The sequence below is a fragment of the Bufo gargarizans genome, chromosome 7, assembly GCF_014858855.1.
Source record: "Bufo gargarizans isolate SCDJY-AF-19 chromosome 7, ASM1485885v1, whole genome shotgun sequence".
In the NCBI taxonomy this organism is placed as follows: domain Eukaryota; kingdom Metazoa; phylum Chordata; class Amphibia; order Anura; family Bufonidae; genus Bufo; species Bufo gargarizans.
Window position 1 is genome coordinate 134,057,457 of NC_058086.1, and position 19,144 is coordinate 134,076,600.

The window sequence follows — 19,144 nt, forward strand, 5'->3', positions numbered from 1 at the left end:
TTTCATCAACTTTTTTTGCTTTTCTACTTTGGCCCTCCATCATTCGTTCTTCCTTAATCAGATTATCCACTGGTTTCCTCCACTGTCCCACTGTTGGAGGGTCCACCCCTACCCATTTCCTGAGTATAAGGAGTCTAGCTTGAAATAGTATCTTTTTTAGAACAGTTCGTATATCTCTATTTAGGCCCAGATGTTCTGTTGCCCCCAGGATACAAATCATAGGATCTTCAGATATCTGAACCTTCAAATTCAGATATATCATATCTGTTATTTCTGTCCAATACCTAAACAGTTTTGGGCATCTCCAAAAACAATGTATTAGATCAGCGTTCTCTCCCCCACATTTTATACAATTATCCGAATCTCTTACACCCATTCTTTTCAATATCCGTGGTGATCGATGGAGCCTATGGACTACAAAAAATTGTGAGATCTTATGTGAGCCCCTATTTGAGACTCCCGCATAGCTTTTTAATGCATCATTCCATTTTTCCTCCGTAAAAAATTGTAATTCATTTTCCCATTTTTTCCTAGCAGGCATTGTAATCTGTTTTTTTTTCCTTCCATCAATATCCTATATCTTTTAGCCGTTGTACCTCCTCTTTCAACCACGTTAATGAAATTATACAGTGTGTCAGATGTTTCTACCTTATATTTATCCACGTGCCTAACTGTATACAATGCGTTTTTAAGCTGGAAATATTTATATATGTCCTTTTGTGGTATACCAAACTCTCTAACCATTGTATTGAAGTCTTTTAGTTTACCCTGTTCAAATATCTGATTTAGATACTTCACCCCTTTTTTTTCCCAATCTACATAAGCCTTAATCCGTTGCAATTCCTTGAGATGAATATTTTTCCAAATAGGTGTATAGTGCAAAAACCCTTTAATCTCTAATATCTTTTTAATTTCCATCCATACATGTTCCAATAGGTTTAAAACTCTATTTCCAATATTATTTCTACCAAGTGTACCTGATTCCAATACCTCTAAGTAATTCCATTCTTCTTTCCACCCCACTCTATTCAATACCTGCCTACCCACTAAACCATTTAAGCTAGCTTTAATATGACCATATTGTGTAATTAAATAGTAAAGAGCCCAATTTGGGACAGCTAGCCCACCTTCTCTCACTGGTAGCTGAAGTCTCTCTCTCTTTATTCTGGGGGTCGTACCTTTCCAAAGGAAATCTCCCATTAGCCTATCAAGTAATCTAAAGGTATCCTGTGGCAACCTAACTGGGGCGTTTTGAAGAACATAAAATATCTTGGGGAGGAAGACCATTTTTATTAAATTTACCCGACCCTGTATTGACATCGGTAATCTTCGCCAAATATGTATTTTGGCCCTGGGTTCTTTTATGAGGGGCAGAACGTTTAATTTTTCGTATTCTTCAACATTTCCAGAAATTTGTATCCCCAAATATTTAAAGTTTTCCTGTTTACCAAGCACCTGCACCTTTAAATCCTCCTGTGGTTGTGCATCTCCCAACATCAACATGTATGATTTCCCCCAATTTATATTTAATCCTGAAAAAAAAAAAACTTATCTACTATGTGCATAACTCTGTTAAACTGATCCCCAGTATTGTGCATAAATAACAAAATGTCATCTGCATACATTAACAGTTTTTCTTCCCCACCCTCATAGTGAAAACCTTTAATCTCCCTATCACTTCTTATTATGCATGCCAGTGGTTCAATCGCAATAGCAAATAATAGTGGAGAGAGAGGGCATCCCTGTCTAGTGCCCCGATATAGGGCAAGGGGCAGGGACAAGCTCCCGTCCACCATCACTCTAGCCCTAGGATTGTGATATATTAACTGTACCCATCTTATAAATCCCTCCCCTATACCAACCCTTTTTAATACTATCCATAAATATTCCCATTCAATACAATCAAATGCCTTTTGGGCGTCTAGTGAAAGTAGCGCTTTCTCCCCCGCCTCTAATCTATTGGCTTCAATATTTAGAAACAGCCTTCTTATATTTGCATATATCGTTCTACCGGGTATAAAGCCAGTTTGGTCTTCATTTATTACACTTTTAACCACTTTTGATAGCCTATCTGCCAAAACTTTTGCCAAAATTTTAACATCCGTATTTAAGAGTGATATTGGCCTATATGACCCAGGTTCTAGTTGTTCTTTGCTCTTTTTAGGGATTAGTGTAATAATTGCCTCTTTCATAGAGTCTGGTAAATCCCCAACCTTTTTAGCCTCATCCAAAGTTGTTTTTAATTCGGGTACTAACACCTGGGAAAAAGTTTTATATACTTCGAAGGGGAGCCCATCACAACCTGGTGCTTTTTCAGATTTTACCTGCCCCAGCGCCTCATTTATTTCATTCGTCGATATTTCTTTTTCTAAAAATTCTTTTTGGACCTGGGATATCTCTCTGAGGGGAATCTGGTCTAGATATACCTCTAAATCTTGTATTAAGTACTGTGCTTTAGACTTATATATCTCCTGAAAATATTCCAAAAACACTCCTTTAATTCCTTCTGGGAATTAAAGGAGTGTTTGGTAAGAACAGTTTGGTAAGAATTTAGCTTCAATGAGAGTGTTTATCAGCTGTTTCAAATTCTGTAGATTAGGCCTGCTCTGACAGATCTCAGGAGAAGGAACAGTTTGCCGGTGCAGTGAAACTGAAAGCTTTAGAAGACAAACTGTTAGCATTTTTAAATAAAGACCAGTAAATAAAATGCAGTAATAAAAAATGCCCACAAAGGTGTCCATAGCCTTCAAAGAGGTATTTCAGGATTTTACTATTGATGTTCTTTCCTCAGAATAGGCCGTCAATATCAGATTAGCTATTCCCAAGTAGCGCTGATGCAGGAACTATAGCTCTACTCCCATTCAAGTGGAGCAGTTGATTTTTGTGGGTACAGGGTGTCAGCTCCCTGCCAATCATATATTGAGGGCCTATGTTGAGAATACTTATGTCATAAAAAATTCTAAATACTACCCGCGCTGATTCTGGCACACTTTCTTAATCATACATTCAGAGAAATGTACTTGCCGTTATGAACATGACACGTTATGAACATGACACGAACACGGCTCAGTCCTGTTTTTTCTCCTGTAGGAGCACGCTGTTCCTCCTCTGCTTCTTCTTGCTTACACCCAGTAGTTGCGCGCTGCTCCGGCTGGTAGCTAGCGCGTGCGTGGGGAAGTCTGCAAGTAGTTGCTGTGAGAACTTCTGTGGGACGTCACACTCCTCTATGGATGCCCTAAGAACCAAAATACCTTACAACGCGTTTCGGAATAAGCGTATTCCTTCATTAGGGATCTATGTTTAGAATAGGCCATTGGTAATAAAATCCTGGAATAGCCCTTTAAGAATTGACATTTGGAAAACTGGAGTCATAACTGAATAACCTGTCACCAAATATATTTTAATAAAACTAGCTGACCTGAGAGATGTGCGCTTGTCAGCTGAATCTAATGGTTTTGGTCCCATCTTGCCATGTGTCTGCATTGCTGAGAAATTAGCTTTTTAATACTATTGAAATATGCAACATGGTTCATTCACTCTCTTGCATGCCCCCACCACTTTGACAGGACGAGGCAGTGAAGACATAATCATGCCCGTCCCTGAAGTGTCCTGTGGTCTCGCGCCTGCTCGTTCTGCGTAGGGACAGTACAGTTCAGATGCGCCCCGGCCGATTGAAGCCAATGCGCATGTGTGAGATTTTGGAGCCAAACGTGATTATGTCTTCAGTGACTGGCGCTGTCAGTCAGAGTGGTGGAGGACGCGGCATGCAAGAGAGTGAGTGGAGCCTCTACGTGCAATGACGCTGTCCTCGTTGCACCTAGGAGCTAATTTCTAAGTAAATACATTCGGCTGACGAACACACAACTCTCAGGTCAGCTGGTTTTGGTGAGATATATTTGGTGACAGGTTCCCTTTAAGGGATAATGCAGTGATGTTTCTACTGCTTACCTTAGGCAGCTCATAAAGATGGGATATCTGATTAGTGGCAGCTACCTCTCCTGATTCAGCCATACACATGTATGCTGCTTGGCCAAGTGTGCATGTGTTATAAAGGGGGGAGAAAGCCGCTGCCAGACACTTTTGGCAGTGACTTATCTCCTCCCCGACATCTGGCATTAGGGAAGAGTCTGGAGGCCCCATAAACAAACATTAGAGGCTCACTGGTTTTGACCAGTGTTATACTACTGTGTCCTACATGGTATGATCAGTGCAATGTGGCCTTTCTGGTCCTTTGGTTTCTAAATCTTTACTTTTAGTACAGTTCTCCATGAATAGATATATGTGCGCCTACGTGTATTTTCTGTAGGCTTTTGCTGCTTCTCTTGTAATTGAAGAGGACCTTGTGTGGTTTTGTGGCTGTAACAACTATGAAACCTCTTTTCCTTTTTCATAATAATTTTGTAGAAGTTATGATGTACTGATAACACAATGTGCCTTCTACTGTATGAGAAGGAGCTTAGCATCCAGTAACGAAGTAGTGGTCAACTCCTTTTATTTCCAGGAGACCCTTGTCTCGTGAGTGCAAAGAGGCAAATTCTTCAAATAAATATCTATCATGGCTTTATACACGGCCACAATTTTTGTAGCTGTCAAGTCAGGTTTACTCCAATTTTTTTATGGAATCTGTTAGCAGATACCTTCCTATCAAACTGTTTGCATAGACAGCTCTGGGTCACCCGATTAAGGCCTATTGCGTTGTTGTTTTCCGGTATTGAGATCCGGCAGAGGATCTCAATACTGGAAAAAAAACGTTTCCGTTTAGTCCTCGTGCATTCTGAATGGAAAGGGATCCGTTCAGTATGTCTTCTGTTCTTTCAGCATTCCCTTTTGTGACCAGACACAAAACCGCTGTGCCAAAAGCAGTAATATAAATAAAAAAGCAAATCAACATCAGTCGGACTCCTGCTACATAACATATAAGAATAGCCTAGCATGTTAAGGGTGAGAAGTTGGCTCTAAAGGGAACCTGTCACCAGTTTTATGGTGTCCTAACTAAGGGCAACATAAATAAGTGACTGATTCTCTTAGCAAAATTCTGGGTCACTTTCTTTAATTGACCCAGTCAATCTGCCAACATCTTGTATTGAAAAGCTCCAGCTGATAATGATGAGTCCTGAATATTTATGAGCTCCTGACTCTCCCCGCCTACCTGCTGCTGATTGACAGTTATTTTCCATATGAATCAGCAGCAGGTGGGCAGGGGAGTGGCTATAGCTCTGAATTAAATAAACGCTGGACTCAAAGACATCACGCTGGACTCAAATCAGCTCATTAGCATGCGGCATGCAGCATCTTTGTGTTTATATTATGAGGTAACCATCATTTCACCAGTAAGTGAATACATCTAAGGTACTTTTTAGTAGTTAATGATTGTATATCATTAGTTAGATTATAATCAAATATCCACATGACAGGTTCCCTTTAAAAGGACTGTTCAGGATTATTATTTTTTATTTATTTATAACTGCCCCCCTTTAGCGGACCTGTGAAGAGAGCGATACTTACCTTCTCCGTGACTTCCAAACGGGGTGACGTCAGCCACTGCAGCAAATGACTGGCCTCAGCAGTGACGTGTGACATGTTGCCACTGAGGTATTAGCTGCAGTGGTGCACATGATGCCGCCAAGCAGGATGTTTACATGTGGGGTTTGGTAAAGACAGCCCAGGAGCCATGGAGCGGCAGGGAGCAGGTAGGTGCAGCTCTCCTCACAGGTCCTGCTTGTATTTAACAAGGAGAATCATCCTGTACAATCCCTTCAAATATACTACTTCAAGAATACTATCTTCTGGGATCCATGTGAATGTTTATTTACCTGTAATGTTGTGTTGTGATACTGTAATGTGTAGGCATGTGTTGGCATTTTATCATCTACATGTCTCGGAGCTCACCATGCTTTACAGTCCGCTGCAGCTTTTATGTGAGCAGATGATATTGCATTATAAGAGCTGTGTTCCTCTTGTCCTCTTCATCAACTTCTATTTAAAGAGAGTAGAAGGTTTAGGCGGAGCTTTACCTCATCCGTGGGCGTACTTTTTAGCCGTTGAACTACAACATTCACAAGGGTGTTGATCGGGCAATGGATCTGACTCTAGAAAATAATTCAGTCCTTTATACCGGGGCCACAGTTGCTTGGGGCGTTGGAGCTACATACATTTAAGTTACTGTCCCCTGCTGTGCCCATTCTCCTTCTTGTGTATAAAGTGTGGTGGAAGATAAGAGAATTTCTGGGGGTCGAGGGGTGTACGAAGTATACGCCTGTTTGGAAAAAATATATATATTTATATGTCAGCTGTATGATAATGGGGACCTTTAAAGGGGTTATTCCATAAATAAAGGGGTTGTCCAAGTTATATATATTTATTCTAATGTGCCTTATATCATCCTAAACAATCATTTTGTAAATTACTTTATATTTCCTGGTGGTCCTGTTTCATCCCTGTACACAAAACGTCAGAGCCTGTGTGCCCCCCCCCCCCCCCCCCCCCCCCCAGCAGGCTTGCTTCCAGCCGGAATGTAAACAAAGGAGGCACTGTGCAAAGGTGTGAGATAGAGATAGAGAGATATATATATATATATATATATATATATATATATATATATATATATATATATCTCTATCTATCTCTCTATCTCATTCTTAACTCATGTGTGTATGTATATATATATATATATATATATATATATGTAAGTCTGGATGAGTTTTGTAATGACCTAACCTCTGGGTAGGTGATCAGTATCAGATCTGCATACCTGACGTTAGGTCATCCTTATCCATTTATGGATAACCCCTTGGAATTTTTCCAACAGTTGCAAATCACTTTACCAATACTCAAGAGCAATTGAGGCATGCTATTCAGAGTCAGAACTGTACGATCTCTACATAGATCTTCTCCACGTCACTTTTTGATTATGTGGTAACAGCAAAACCCTCCTGGACTTTAATATCTCATGCCTATGGCTCTTTAGTGAGTGTCTATGGGATCCAGTGGCCGGACTTAAAGGGGTTGTCCCACAAAAAATATTCTACAGTTTTCAAACCAGCGCCTGGATCTTCTGGATACTTTTGTAATTGCATGTAATTAAAAATTCTGTTTAGCCACTGAGTTATTCAATAACCTGTATCTGTATAGCGCCACCTGCTGTTTGTTTCTTTTCTTATTTCATTGTCCTGCTCAATGAGAAGGCCACACATGCTCAGTTTCATCCTTCAACTGCCCCCTGAGCTGTGATAGGGAGAGCTGAGACACGCCCCCTGAGCTGTGATAGGGAGAGCTGAGACACGCCCCCTTAGCTGCAGCAGAAAAGATACTTCCCTTGATATAAATCTAGCAGAGCAATGAATGGGGAGATCTCTGGATCCATGTGAGGTTCAGGGCTGGTTCCAACTTTATTAGAAAGAGGTTGTCATGTACATACTATATTATCTGTGATTTTCATTTTTTACATTAATCATTGGATAAACCCTTTAAAGAAAAATGGGAAGTGGATGTAGGCCCACCCTCCACTGAACAGTTGGATAATGTTTTGGAGGCTGTACCAACCTAGTCCTTATGTGTAGCATAACGACGATCACAAGGTCCTGTACAGCCTTAAGTGGATTTTGAAAAGATGTCTTTGATTTGCTTGGGGGGTATATGATTTATGAATTCCCAAAACACTTTTAATTGGGGTTATCAGGCTGTATACATGATTTGCCAACAACTAAGGGCACGTTCACACTAGCGTTTTTCTTTTCCGGTATAGAGTTCCGTCCTAGGGGCTCTATACCGGAAAATAACTGATCAGGCATATCCCCATGCATTCTGAATGGAGAGTAATCCGTTCAGGATGCATCAGGATGTCTGCTACGGTTTTATCTCCGGTGAAAAAACTGAAGACTTGTCTGAATGCCTGCATTTTTCACTTAGGAATGTATTAGTGCCGGATCCCGCATTCAAAATTCATGCGCAGACCGAAAAAAAGGTGAAAAAAGTAACTGCCGGATCCATTTTGCCGAATGACACCGGAAAGACGGATCCGGCATTTCAATGCATTTTTTTGATTGATCAGGCATTTTTAAGGGTACTTTTACACCTGCGTTCGGTGTGGATCCGTCTGGTATCTGCACAGACTGATCCGGACCGATAATGCAAACGTTTGTATCCGTTCAGAACGGATCCGTTTGCATTATTCTTTTTAAAAAAAGTCAAAGTCAAAACGGATTCGTCCTGACTTACATTGAAAGTCAGTGGGGGACGGATCTGTTTTCAAATGCACCATATTGTGTCAGTGAAAACCGATCCGTCCCCATTGACTTACATTGTAAGTCAGGATGGATCTGTTTGGCTCCTCATCGCCAGGCGGACACCAAAACGCTGCAAGCGTTCAGGATGCATTGGGGCTGAACTGATCCGTTTTGGGCCACTTGTGAGAGCCCTGAAACGGATTTCACAAGCGGACCCAGAAACGCCAGTGTGAAAGTAGCCTAAGACTGATCCTGATCAGTCTTACTAATGCAATCAGTTGGCATACGCTTTGACGGATCCGGCAGGCAATTCCGGCGACGGAACTGCTTGCCGGATCTCTCTGCCGCAAGTGTGAAAGTAGCCTAAATGGGTCAAATTGGCTAAAGTACTATACCTAGCCCGTAAATTGATGGCTAAGAATTGTGGACCTAGGGTAAGGAATGGGAATCGCGATCAGCAGGATACCAATAGCGGAGGTGCTGCACACCAGGGAAAGTGTCAGCAGTTTTATATCTGGAAGGAAGAGTGGTGTAATAAAATTGGTTTGATAAAAAAAAATAAAGTAGAAGGTTTTATAATATATAATTTTGCGTCAGGAGATCAAAGAGACTGGCTACATGTGAAGGAATCTAACAGCCTCTAGGGTTACTTGCTTCAGTTGTTGTTATTACTCATGACTACACCCCTTGTTTCAGGTGTAGCTTAGTGGTCATCACACCTCCCCTATATAGTCTGACCTCGCCCTTCTGGCTATGCAGTTTTTGGATTCTGGAAGAGCTGGTGTGTTGTCCTCTCTGGAGTCCGTGGTCATCCATCTCTTCAGAGGTTAAGTGTCTTGCTCCTTTGTGTCTTGTTGTCCCACCTCGTGTCTGTTGCTACTAGGTCTCGGGGAGACGCTGGTTCCTTCAACTGGGAAGGAGCGGGTCGCCTCAAGCCCAGCCTTTATCTATAGAGATCCTTAGGGTCTCCGGGGTCTCAGGTTACGGTGTATGGGAATTCCTACCTTTGGGGTGTGCCCATACGGATAGGAGACAGGGTAAGGAGTAGGGTTATCTAGGAGGTGACTTTTCCCCTTTTCCCTAGCATTGAGGCCTAGTGGCTTTTCCCTTCCCTCCTGTTGTTGGTGTGGTGTTCCCTCCCATACCTCACCCGTGACATAATGTCCCTCACCACTTCCAGCTTCTTAACAGTGGAGCATACATTCTTTCTGACATCGTACAAGGGCAGGTCTCCACTGATCTCCAGACATCTGCTGAGATTTTGCCCCAGCTTGCTGGAAGCAAAAGCTTCCTTAGTTCCTGAAAGTATCTGCTGCTTAGCTTTACCTCAGACCATTTCCTCACTATGCCTGTGGCTCACACTGACCTTTTTATCTCTCTTATCAAGTTGCATGGACTCGGGCAGCCTTAACTTTGGATTTGTATCCACAGTCATAGCGATGTAGCGCTTCCACACTGTGGATGGAAAACCTTGGGAGCTTAGGGGAGGGGCATACAGCGGGGAAGGGCGGCAGATTTGGGCACTTGGGAGCCATTTTTAATAGGACATTCACTAAACAGACAAATTACATAAAGGTATGTTTAGAATGCTTGTACAATATTCTGATGGCCATTGCTGGTAGTTCTAGTAGTGAAAACTACGTGACACATTCCCTTTTAAGATGAAAATTGCAAAACCCTGTTAAGGGCTCATGCACAAGGCCATTGCCGGTTTTGCGAACAGAGCGTCCGACCCTCAATAGAACCAGTGTTCCTCAACTCCAGGCCTCAGGGCCCACCTGCCGGTCATAATTTAAGAATATCCCACAGAACGAATACCTCTGGTAAATCCTGATGCACTGACACAAATTATATCTGCTAAGGAAATCCTGAAAACATGGCCGGATGGTGGGCACTGAGGACTGGAGTTGAGGAACCCTGTATAGAACAGTCCTTTCCTGGACCAAAAAGCAGACAAGTATAGGACATGTTCTAAATTTTTACAGGTGCTGCGGAACGGACATATGGATACAGTGCAGCCCATTGAAGTAGATGGGTCCGCATTTGACCCAAAACAAAATGTGGATCGGATGCAGACCAAAAACACGATTGTGCGCACCAGTTTAGCTTAGCCCAATCCAGCAGTTCTATAGCATGTGTTTTTATTATTTATTTGAAAAAATATATATTTTAAAATCACTGGTCCCTTGCCACTGCTATCCTCTGCGGGCTTACAATGGTCACATGCAGTTCATTGTTTCCGTGACCATTGCAGCCAATCGCTGTCCTCCGTGGTGCCGTGCTTACTTTGAATGCTGAGCCACGTGATTGGCTGTAGCAGTTGTGGGACTGATGAATGTGATCAATATAAGTTCAGGGGAATCGGCGCGTTGGGCACCGGAGCGGTGGCTGGAGATAGTGGGAAATTGTAATGGTAATTTTTTTTTTTTTTTTTTTTTTGCGTTGCTCTCCTGCTTCTTGCCTAATTTTACAAAATATTGGAGAACCCCTGTAATCTCTGATGGGTTGAATCAGAAGACTATGAGAGTGGGTTTGGTTCTGGTCATGAAACCATCTAGGTTGGAAAAGGTATCAAATGACATCACGACGTCTATGTGTTTCCTATAAAGCTACCTTTTATAGGATCTGCAGTGAGCACTAAACACGTTCCCGTTCCGTTCTATTCCGTTCTTGCCTTTCCAACAACTTGGAGGCTGTCTCATAAAGCTGAGCTACAGGGCTACAAAACTTTCCCTTGAGTCCTCTGTCCTCCACCTTCGCGTCTGACCTCTCCCCCTATTTCTTTGGAAAGAGCTCTTCGTGAATTCATACATTTAAAAGTAGTAGTATTCCCATCATTATCTGATCCTCAGCACTAACACATCTCAAACTCCCAATGGATCTGCATGTTTTCTGTGTGATGTGTTCACAGCTAAATCCAGAATAATACACAGCTGCCCCCTGCCTTATGATTTCCTGCTCGTGTCATTAACACCAGAGCCTTGGCAGGGCTTCAAAAGAAAGCTCCGCTTACACAGGAACGCATCGGCAGTCATTGGGATCCGCTGAAGTTTTACACTAGAGCTGTACTGCTGACTAATGGAAAAACTATCAAGTATTTGTTTAATGTGCAATATAGCAAAAAATAGTACAATGTTAATGCCTGAAACTTTCCAAATGTTTCTGGCTTTTGCTTTATGTACCATTACAGATGTGTCCTTCCTTGCCTTTCCTCTTGGCTCCAGATATCCCGAGATGTGTGGCTTGAAGTAACCGGATAAAAAAAAAAAAAAAAAACACGATATGGGGACTTTGTCATGAGATATCTATCCTGTGTGTGTCTGTGCGGCAGCCCAGTGGTTGTGTGTCCAGCTTTTTCCGGAACTCCCATAGAAGTGTATGGAGAGTGCACCGCTCAAGTGTGGCCAGCTCTCCAGTCACCTCTAGGCTATTTGTGGCACACCTATAGAAATGGATAGAGGCAGGGCGCACTTGTGCGGTGTTCCGTCTTTCACTTTGGGGACCCCCTTTTCTAGAGATGTAGGTGCAGGTCTCACCTCTGGGACCTACATACCTGACATTGGTGGTACCGTATATACAAGAGATATGCTACCATTGGTTGAGGTGGACCAACCCCTGTTAATTTTGTTTCATGGGAATATTGGATCATACATCAAAAGCCCTTACAAGCTGCAATCCACCACTGCTGAGTGACTGCACTTAGACACATAGAGGATAGATAGCTTGTGACATAGTATCGCATAGTATTTTTCTGAACAGAAAATGCTATTTATCCCACTTCATACATCTTGGGTTATGTAGATCCAAATGAAAGGTAAGGAAGGAAACCTCCGTAAGTTGTATGTAAGTCGCATGCCACTTGCAGGTTCATTGCGTTTTCTTACGCCCCATAGGGAATTTTCCAGCTTCAATTTTCATGAAACGCACAGCTGGAAGTTGCTGTGTAGCCTCAGCCTTCAGCACTTCAGTTGCGGTAATATTTTATTACTGTGGTGTTTCCTTATGGGAAAACAAGGTTGCAGGTAATCAATAAAAAAATCTACCATATTGAACCTTTTACAATCCTCACAACGTTGTTGACTACTTTCTCGTATAGAGGATGTTACTGTAACATGCAGGAGACCAAAGGTTGTCATCTAGCACTAGCCCTGTGATGGCTAACTGCCGGCACTCCAGCTGTGGTAAAACTACGACTCCCAAGATGTACACTTGCTTGGCTGTTCTCAATAGAACTCAATAGAAATGAATGGAGCACGCTGGGAGTCATAGTTTCACCACAGCTTGAGTGCTGGAGCCTAACAGTAGAGCTCCAACTTTGGACTTTGGTCATCATAAAACGCATAATGGAAATATGAATATCAGCCTTCAGTATGTCTAGGACATCGTGGAACCAGTTCTGCTGCCTGGAGACATTGTGTTCCCATAAGATATAATACCTGCCCACACACGATGCACATGTTCTTCAGGATGTCCAGCAGCTCTCCTGGCCAGCTCAGTCACCAGATCTCTCCCAATGTCCGGGACTGGATGTGGCGTCGGATCCCCTATTAATAGCAGCCAACAACCACCTTGGCTGAACTACAGGTCCAAGTTGAAAGAGCTTGGAATAACAACAAACAGGAGGATATCCTCATCTGTATGACCGTTACCACACCAGAGTGGTGACCTGCATCGCAGCAAGGGGAGATGCCACCCAGTATTAAAGAGGACCTTTCACTACAATAAAAAATCTAAACTAAGCATACAGACATGGGTATTGCTCCGTTCTCCCAGTATAGGCTCCGGTATCTTCAGATTTTCGGCTCAACTGGGATTAGCCTGCTCTTGTTCTCCTGGGCGTCTCCTTCTCCCAGGCTGTAGCGCTGGCCAATCGCAGCGCTCAGCTCATAGCCCGAGAGGCTTTTTTTTTCTCCCAGGCTATGAGCTGAGCGCTGCAATTGGCCCGGCTACAGGCTGGGAGAAGGAGACAACCAGGAGAACAACGGCAGGCTCCTCCCAGTTGAGCCGAAAATCTGAAGATACCGGAGCCTATACCGGGAGAACGGAGTGGCGCCCAGAGATAATAGTAAGTGCAGGGCGATCCCTGGGCACCGCTCTCCATGTCTGTATGCTTAGTTTAGATTTTTTATTGTAGGTCCTCTTTAACCACTTCAACCCCGCTAGCTGAAACCCCCGTAATGACCAGGCCACTTTTTACACTTCTGCACTACACTACTTTCACCGTTTATTGCTCGGTCATGCAACTTACCACCCAAATGAATTTTACCTCCTTTTCTTCTCACTAATAGAGCTTTCATTTGGTGGTATTTCATTGCTGCTGACATTTTTACTTTTTTAGTTATTAATCGAAATTTAACGATTTTTTTGCACAAAAATGACATTTTTCACTTTCAGTTGTAAAATTTGGCAAAAAAAACAACATCCATATATAAATTTTTCGCAAAATTTATTGTTCTACATGTCTTTGATAAAAAAAAAATGTTTAGGTAAAAAAAAAATGGTTTGGGTAAAAGTTATAGCATTTACAAACTATGGTACAAAAATGTGAATTTCCGCTTTTTGAAGCAGCTCTGACTTTCTGAGCACCTGTCATGTTTCCTGAGGTTCTACAATGCCCAGACAGTAGAAAAACCCCACAAATGACCCCATTTCGGAAAGTAGACACCCCAAGGTATTCACTGATGGGCATAGTGAGTTCCTAGAATTTTTTATTTTTTGTCACAAGTTAGCGGAAAATGATGATTTTTTATTTCTTCTTACAAAGTCTCATATTCCACTAACTTGTGACAAAAAATAAAAACTTCCATGAACTCACTATGCCCATCACAAAATACCTTGGGGTGTCTTCTTTCCAAAATGGGGTCACTTGTGGGGTAGTTATACTGCCCTGGCATTCTAGGGGCCCAGATGTGTGAGAAGAAGTTTGCAATCAAAATCTGTAAAAAATGACCGGTGAAATCCGAAAGGTGCTCTTTGGAATGTGTGCCCCTTTGCCCACCTAGGCTGCAAAAAAGTCTCACACATCTGGTATCGCCGTACTCGGGAGAAGTTGGGGAATGTGTTTTGGGGTGTCATTTTACATATACCCATGCTGGGTGAGAGTAATATCTCGGCAAACGACAACTTTTCCCATTTTTTTTATACAAAGTTGGCACAAAGATATACAAAGATATACAAAGATATTTATCTCACCCAGCATGGGTATATGTAAAATGACACCCCAAAACACATTCCCCAACTTCTTCTGAGTACGGCGATACCACATGTGTGACACTTTTTTGCAGCCTAGGTGGGCAAAGCGGCCCAAATTCCTTTTAGGAGGGCATTTTTAGACATTTGGATCCCAGACTTCTTCTCACGCTTTAGGGCCCCTAAAAAGCCAGGGCAGTATAAATAACCCACATGTGACCCCACTTTGGAAAGAAGACACCCCAAGGTATTTAATGAGGGGCAAGGCGAGTTCATAGAAATTTTATTTTTTTGCATAAGTTAGCGGAAATAGATTTTTATTTTTTTATTTTTCTCACAAAGTCTCACTTTCTGCTAACTTGGGACAAAAATTTAAATCTTTTATGGACTCAATATGCCCCTCAGCGAATACCTTGGGGTGTCTTCTTTCCGAAATGGGGTCACATGTGGGGTATTTATACTGCCCTGGCATTTTAGGGGCCCTAAAGCGTGAGAAGAAGTCTGGAATATAAATGTCTAAAAAAATTTACGCATTTGGATTCCGTGAGGGGTATGGTGAGTTCATGTGAGATTTTTTTTTTTTTGACACAAGTTAGTGGAATAGGAGACTTTTAGAAAAAACAAAAAAATATATATATATATATTTCCGCTAACTTGGGCCAAAAAAATGTCTGAATGGAGCCTTACAGGGGGTGATCAATGAAAGGGGGTGATCAATGACAGGGGGGTGATCAGGGAATCTATATGGGTGATCACCCCCCTGTCATTGATCACCCATATAGACTCCCTGATCACCCCCCTGTCATTGATCACCCCCCTGTAAGGCTCCATTCAGACGTCCGTATGATTTTTACGGATCCATGGATCGGATCCGCAAAACACATACGGACGTCTGAATGGAGCCTTACGGGGGGGGTGATCAATGACAGGTGGGTGATCACCTCATATACACTCCCTGATCACTCCCTGTCTTTTGATCACCCCCTTGTAAGGCTCCATTCAGACGTCCGTATGATTTTTACGGATCCATGGATACATGGATCGGATCCGCAAAACACATACGGACGTCTGAATGGAGCCTTACAGGGGGGTGATCAATGACAGGGGGGTGATCAGGGTGTCTATATGGGTGATCACCCCCCTGTAAGACTCCATTCAGACGTCCGTATGTGTTTTGCGGATCCGATCCATGTATCCGTGGATCCGTAAAAATCGTACGGACGTCTGAATGGAGCCTTACAGGGGGGTGATCAATGACAGGGGGGTGATCAGGGAGTCTGTATGGGGTGATCAGTGGTTCATAAAGGGTTAATAAGTGACAGGGGGGGGGGTGTAGTGTAGTTGTGTTTGGTGCTACTTTGCACAGCTACCTGTGTCCTCTGGTGGTCGATCCAAACAAAAGGGACCACCAGAGGACCAGGTAGCAGGTATATTAGACGCTGTTATCAAAACAGCGTCTAATATACCTGTTAGGGGTTAAAAAAAATCACATCTCCAGCCTGCCAGCGAGCGATCGCCGCTGGCAGGCTGGAGATCCACTCGCTTACCTTCCGTTCCTGTGAGCGCGCGCGCCTGTGTGCACGCGTTCACAGGAAATCTCGGCTATCGCGGGAGGACGCGTATATGCGTCCACCCAGAAGAGCAGGGCTGCCGGCAGGAACGCAGTCCTGCGTATGGCGGTCCTGTAGCGGTTAATATGACGCTGCCTCAATGTATACCCTGCTGCAGAACCCAAGATAAAGAGTGCACCACCTTGGTTGTGTGATTAGTGACCAGGCACTGCTAGCAGTTAGTTTATACTTTTTCATTCTCAGCTCAATCGCATTAAAATTTCTAGGTGTTCTTTTTTTCATTTTCCCATAGTGTATAACCCTTTGTGGACATCTCCAGATGAGTTTGTTTAAAGGGGTTATCTGGGAAATAATAATGATGACTAATCCTCAGGATAGGTCATCAGTATCACATCAGTGGGGAACCCAGTCCAGGCATCCCTGCTGATCAGCTGTTTCAGGGAGTCGCTGCGCTCACTGGAGATCTGGTGAGCGATGCAGGCTCCCGCCAGCTTCCCCAGCACAGCGCCGTACATTGTATAGAGGCAGTGCTTGGTATTGCAGCTCAGCTCCATTGACTTGAATGGGGCTGAGCTGCAACTGGGCCACATGACTGATATACAGTGATGTCACTGGCCTAGGAAGAGGCAGCAGCTCTCAAGGCCTCTTGTAACAGCTGATTGGCTGGGGGTCCTGGATGTCGCACCCCTGCAGATCTGATACTAATGACCTATCCTGAGAATAAATCACAAATATATTTTCCTGGATAACCACTTTTAAGTAAATCTCTCTTAAAGGGACAGTTTTGTCAGAAAGGGGTATTTTTTTAACTCCATATTCATAGAAAACACTTTTTAGAATTATTCACTGTTTTCTTTTTCTTCATGACAATACTTTACCATTGAAAATTAAATACTAAATATTGCCCTTCTGTAGTATTCAGCATCCATCAGTCACTTATACATTAGTAAAATAGTAGATTAGTAGAATAAGGTTAACACTATGACAGCTCTATTTCTCCTGATAGGCCTAGATAATGATGTCCACAGAGGTGCATTGCAGTTATCAGTGTAATGTCTCATGCCCCAACCGAGTTGCTCATCCTTCTTCGCTTTCTGGCTGCAATAAAATGGTCCAAGTGACAAAGTCGAGTGAGACTGCCGTGCTAAAAGTCCAAATCAAGGAGGAAGTTAAAGAACCAAGAAGAAGAATTCATCAGTGACTTAACAACCAGATGACCATGCACCAGTTTTTTTTATTTTTATAACATAGAATATTCATATATCATTTTTTATACAAATTTGATGATAGTCTCTTTTTTAAAGGCAGATGCAGATGAAGACCTTATTTTGTTCATTTTATGGGTCTCAAATATAAAGGCCTTGATGAAGGGCAGACTGGCCATAGAACATACAGGGACTTCCCAGTGGCCCTATGCCCAGGGGGCTGCCTGAGCCCTTCTCATGGCTTAATGGTCCCACAATTAATTCAAGCTAGGACCATCAAGCACTCATGTACTTGGCTGGCGGCAGCAGTTGCTCTCTTGACTCCTGAATTTAACTGTATTACCAACCTGCGGCAACTGGAGTAGTATGACTGAACGTGGCAGTTTGCACTGGCCATCACAGGGGCAAATTCTGGAGACATATATTTTGTGCTGCAGTAGCATTGTTTTGTGATGCACTTTGATATTTAGTTCTGTTGGGGCAGTATATGTGCTGCACCATGGTATGTGTCTCTGCTGTGGCAGTATATTTAGCTGCACTGTGGTAATTGGCCCTGCTGGGGTCATATTGTGTGCCGCAATACAGTATTGCTGGCCCAAGATACTTGTGTTGGACCTTGCTTCTGTCAATTTCGGCCCACCTACAACATGGAGCCATTTTTTTTTTCCAGGGCCACTTTAACTTAGTCCAGCCCTGGCCTTGATTTATTAACACGTATTTATGAAATTATTTGAAACTAATACACCCCTAAAAGGTTTTTTAACTTAAAACTTTATTTTTTTTAAAAATCTTTTTTTATTTTTGGAGCCATTTATTTATTCATCTATTTATGAAGTAATCGAAAATATATACATATAGACATATTTTATCTATTCCCCTCCAACCATCATGAACTTATTATCATTTATATTTCTCATATTATTGTATTACCTTTGTTTTTTCTAGACTTGATAAAGGGGTCCTGTGTACCCCGAAATGCGTTGTCTTTCCATTTATAATAAAAAAACTTCTTATCCAAGCTTGGGTTGTGTTTTGCGCCTTGTGTCCATCCGCTCGCCGCACGGACCTAGTGCAGGCGAGTTCCTCTTTGATTTATTAAGACCTACGTGGGCCCAAGCTATTGCATGCCACTGTATATAGTTTTGTTGGAAAAGTTCAAGTATACAGTGTGTCATTTCAATTTAGTATGTTTTTGCAATAAACTATACAGGAAAATAGTACGCTTACTATCGGCACTGAATGCTGCAGCTCTCCCTATCTTCCCAGCGCTGACTAGAGGCACACTGGAGAGACATGAGCAGGGCAACACTAAGGGAGGTAGTACTGGGGTAAGTAGGCAGGTCCTAGGGCAGGGAGACTATAGGCAGGATGAGAAGCCTCTGCTTCTTTCCAGCTCCTTCAGCATTCAGTAGAATGCTAAAAAAGGAATCTCCTTAGCAACACTGAGTGTTGTTACAGGGACACTTTACTTAAGTTTTCTAATGCATTTTATTAGGAAAGTATGTTCATTTTTATTACAAAGACATTTTCTCTCAGTCACACTTTCAAGGACATCTGTTAGCAGATCTGTAGCTATGAAAGAGGCTGACCTGTTACATGTTCACTTGGCAGCTGAAGGCATCTGTGTTGGTCCCATGTTCATATGTGCCTGCATTACTGAGAAAAATTATGTTTTAATATATATGAAAATAAGCCTCAAGGAGCAACGGGGGAGTTGCTGTTACTCCTAGAGGCTCTGCTTTCTTCGCAAGGCCCTCTCCACTTTGATTGGCAGGGCCAGACAGTGACAATGTCATCACGTCATCAGACATTTATTAAACATCTCTCTTGTGAGACCAGGACTGGCTGTCTGTTCACTGAAATATCAGATTACATCATCCCATTGAAGTTTATGGAGAAGGGAGGAGGCGGCAGAGAGTAGACAACTCAAGAGTGATTCAGCATCTAATAGTAA

General features: G+C 42.6%; 1 protein-coding gene across 7 annotated transcripts in view; it reads left to right on the forward strand.

Annotated features, from left to right (window-relative positions):
* Positions 1 to 19,144, forward strand: part of DENND1B (DENN domain containing 1B) — a 200,956-nt gene that overhangs the window by 13,028 nt on the left and 168,784 nt on the right. The gene's annotated exons all lie outside the window — the stretch shown is intronic.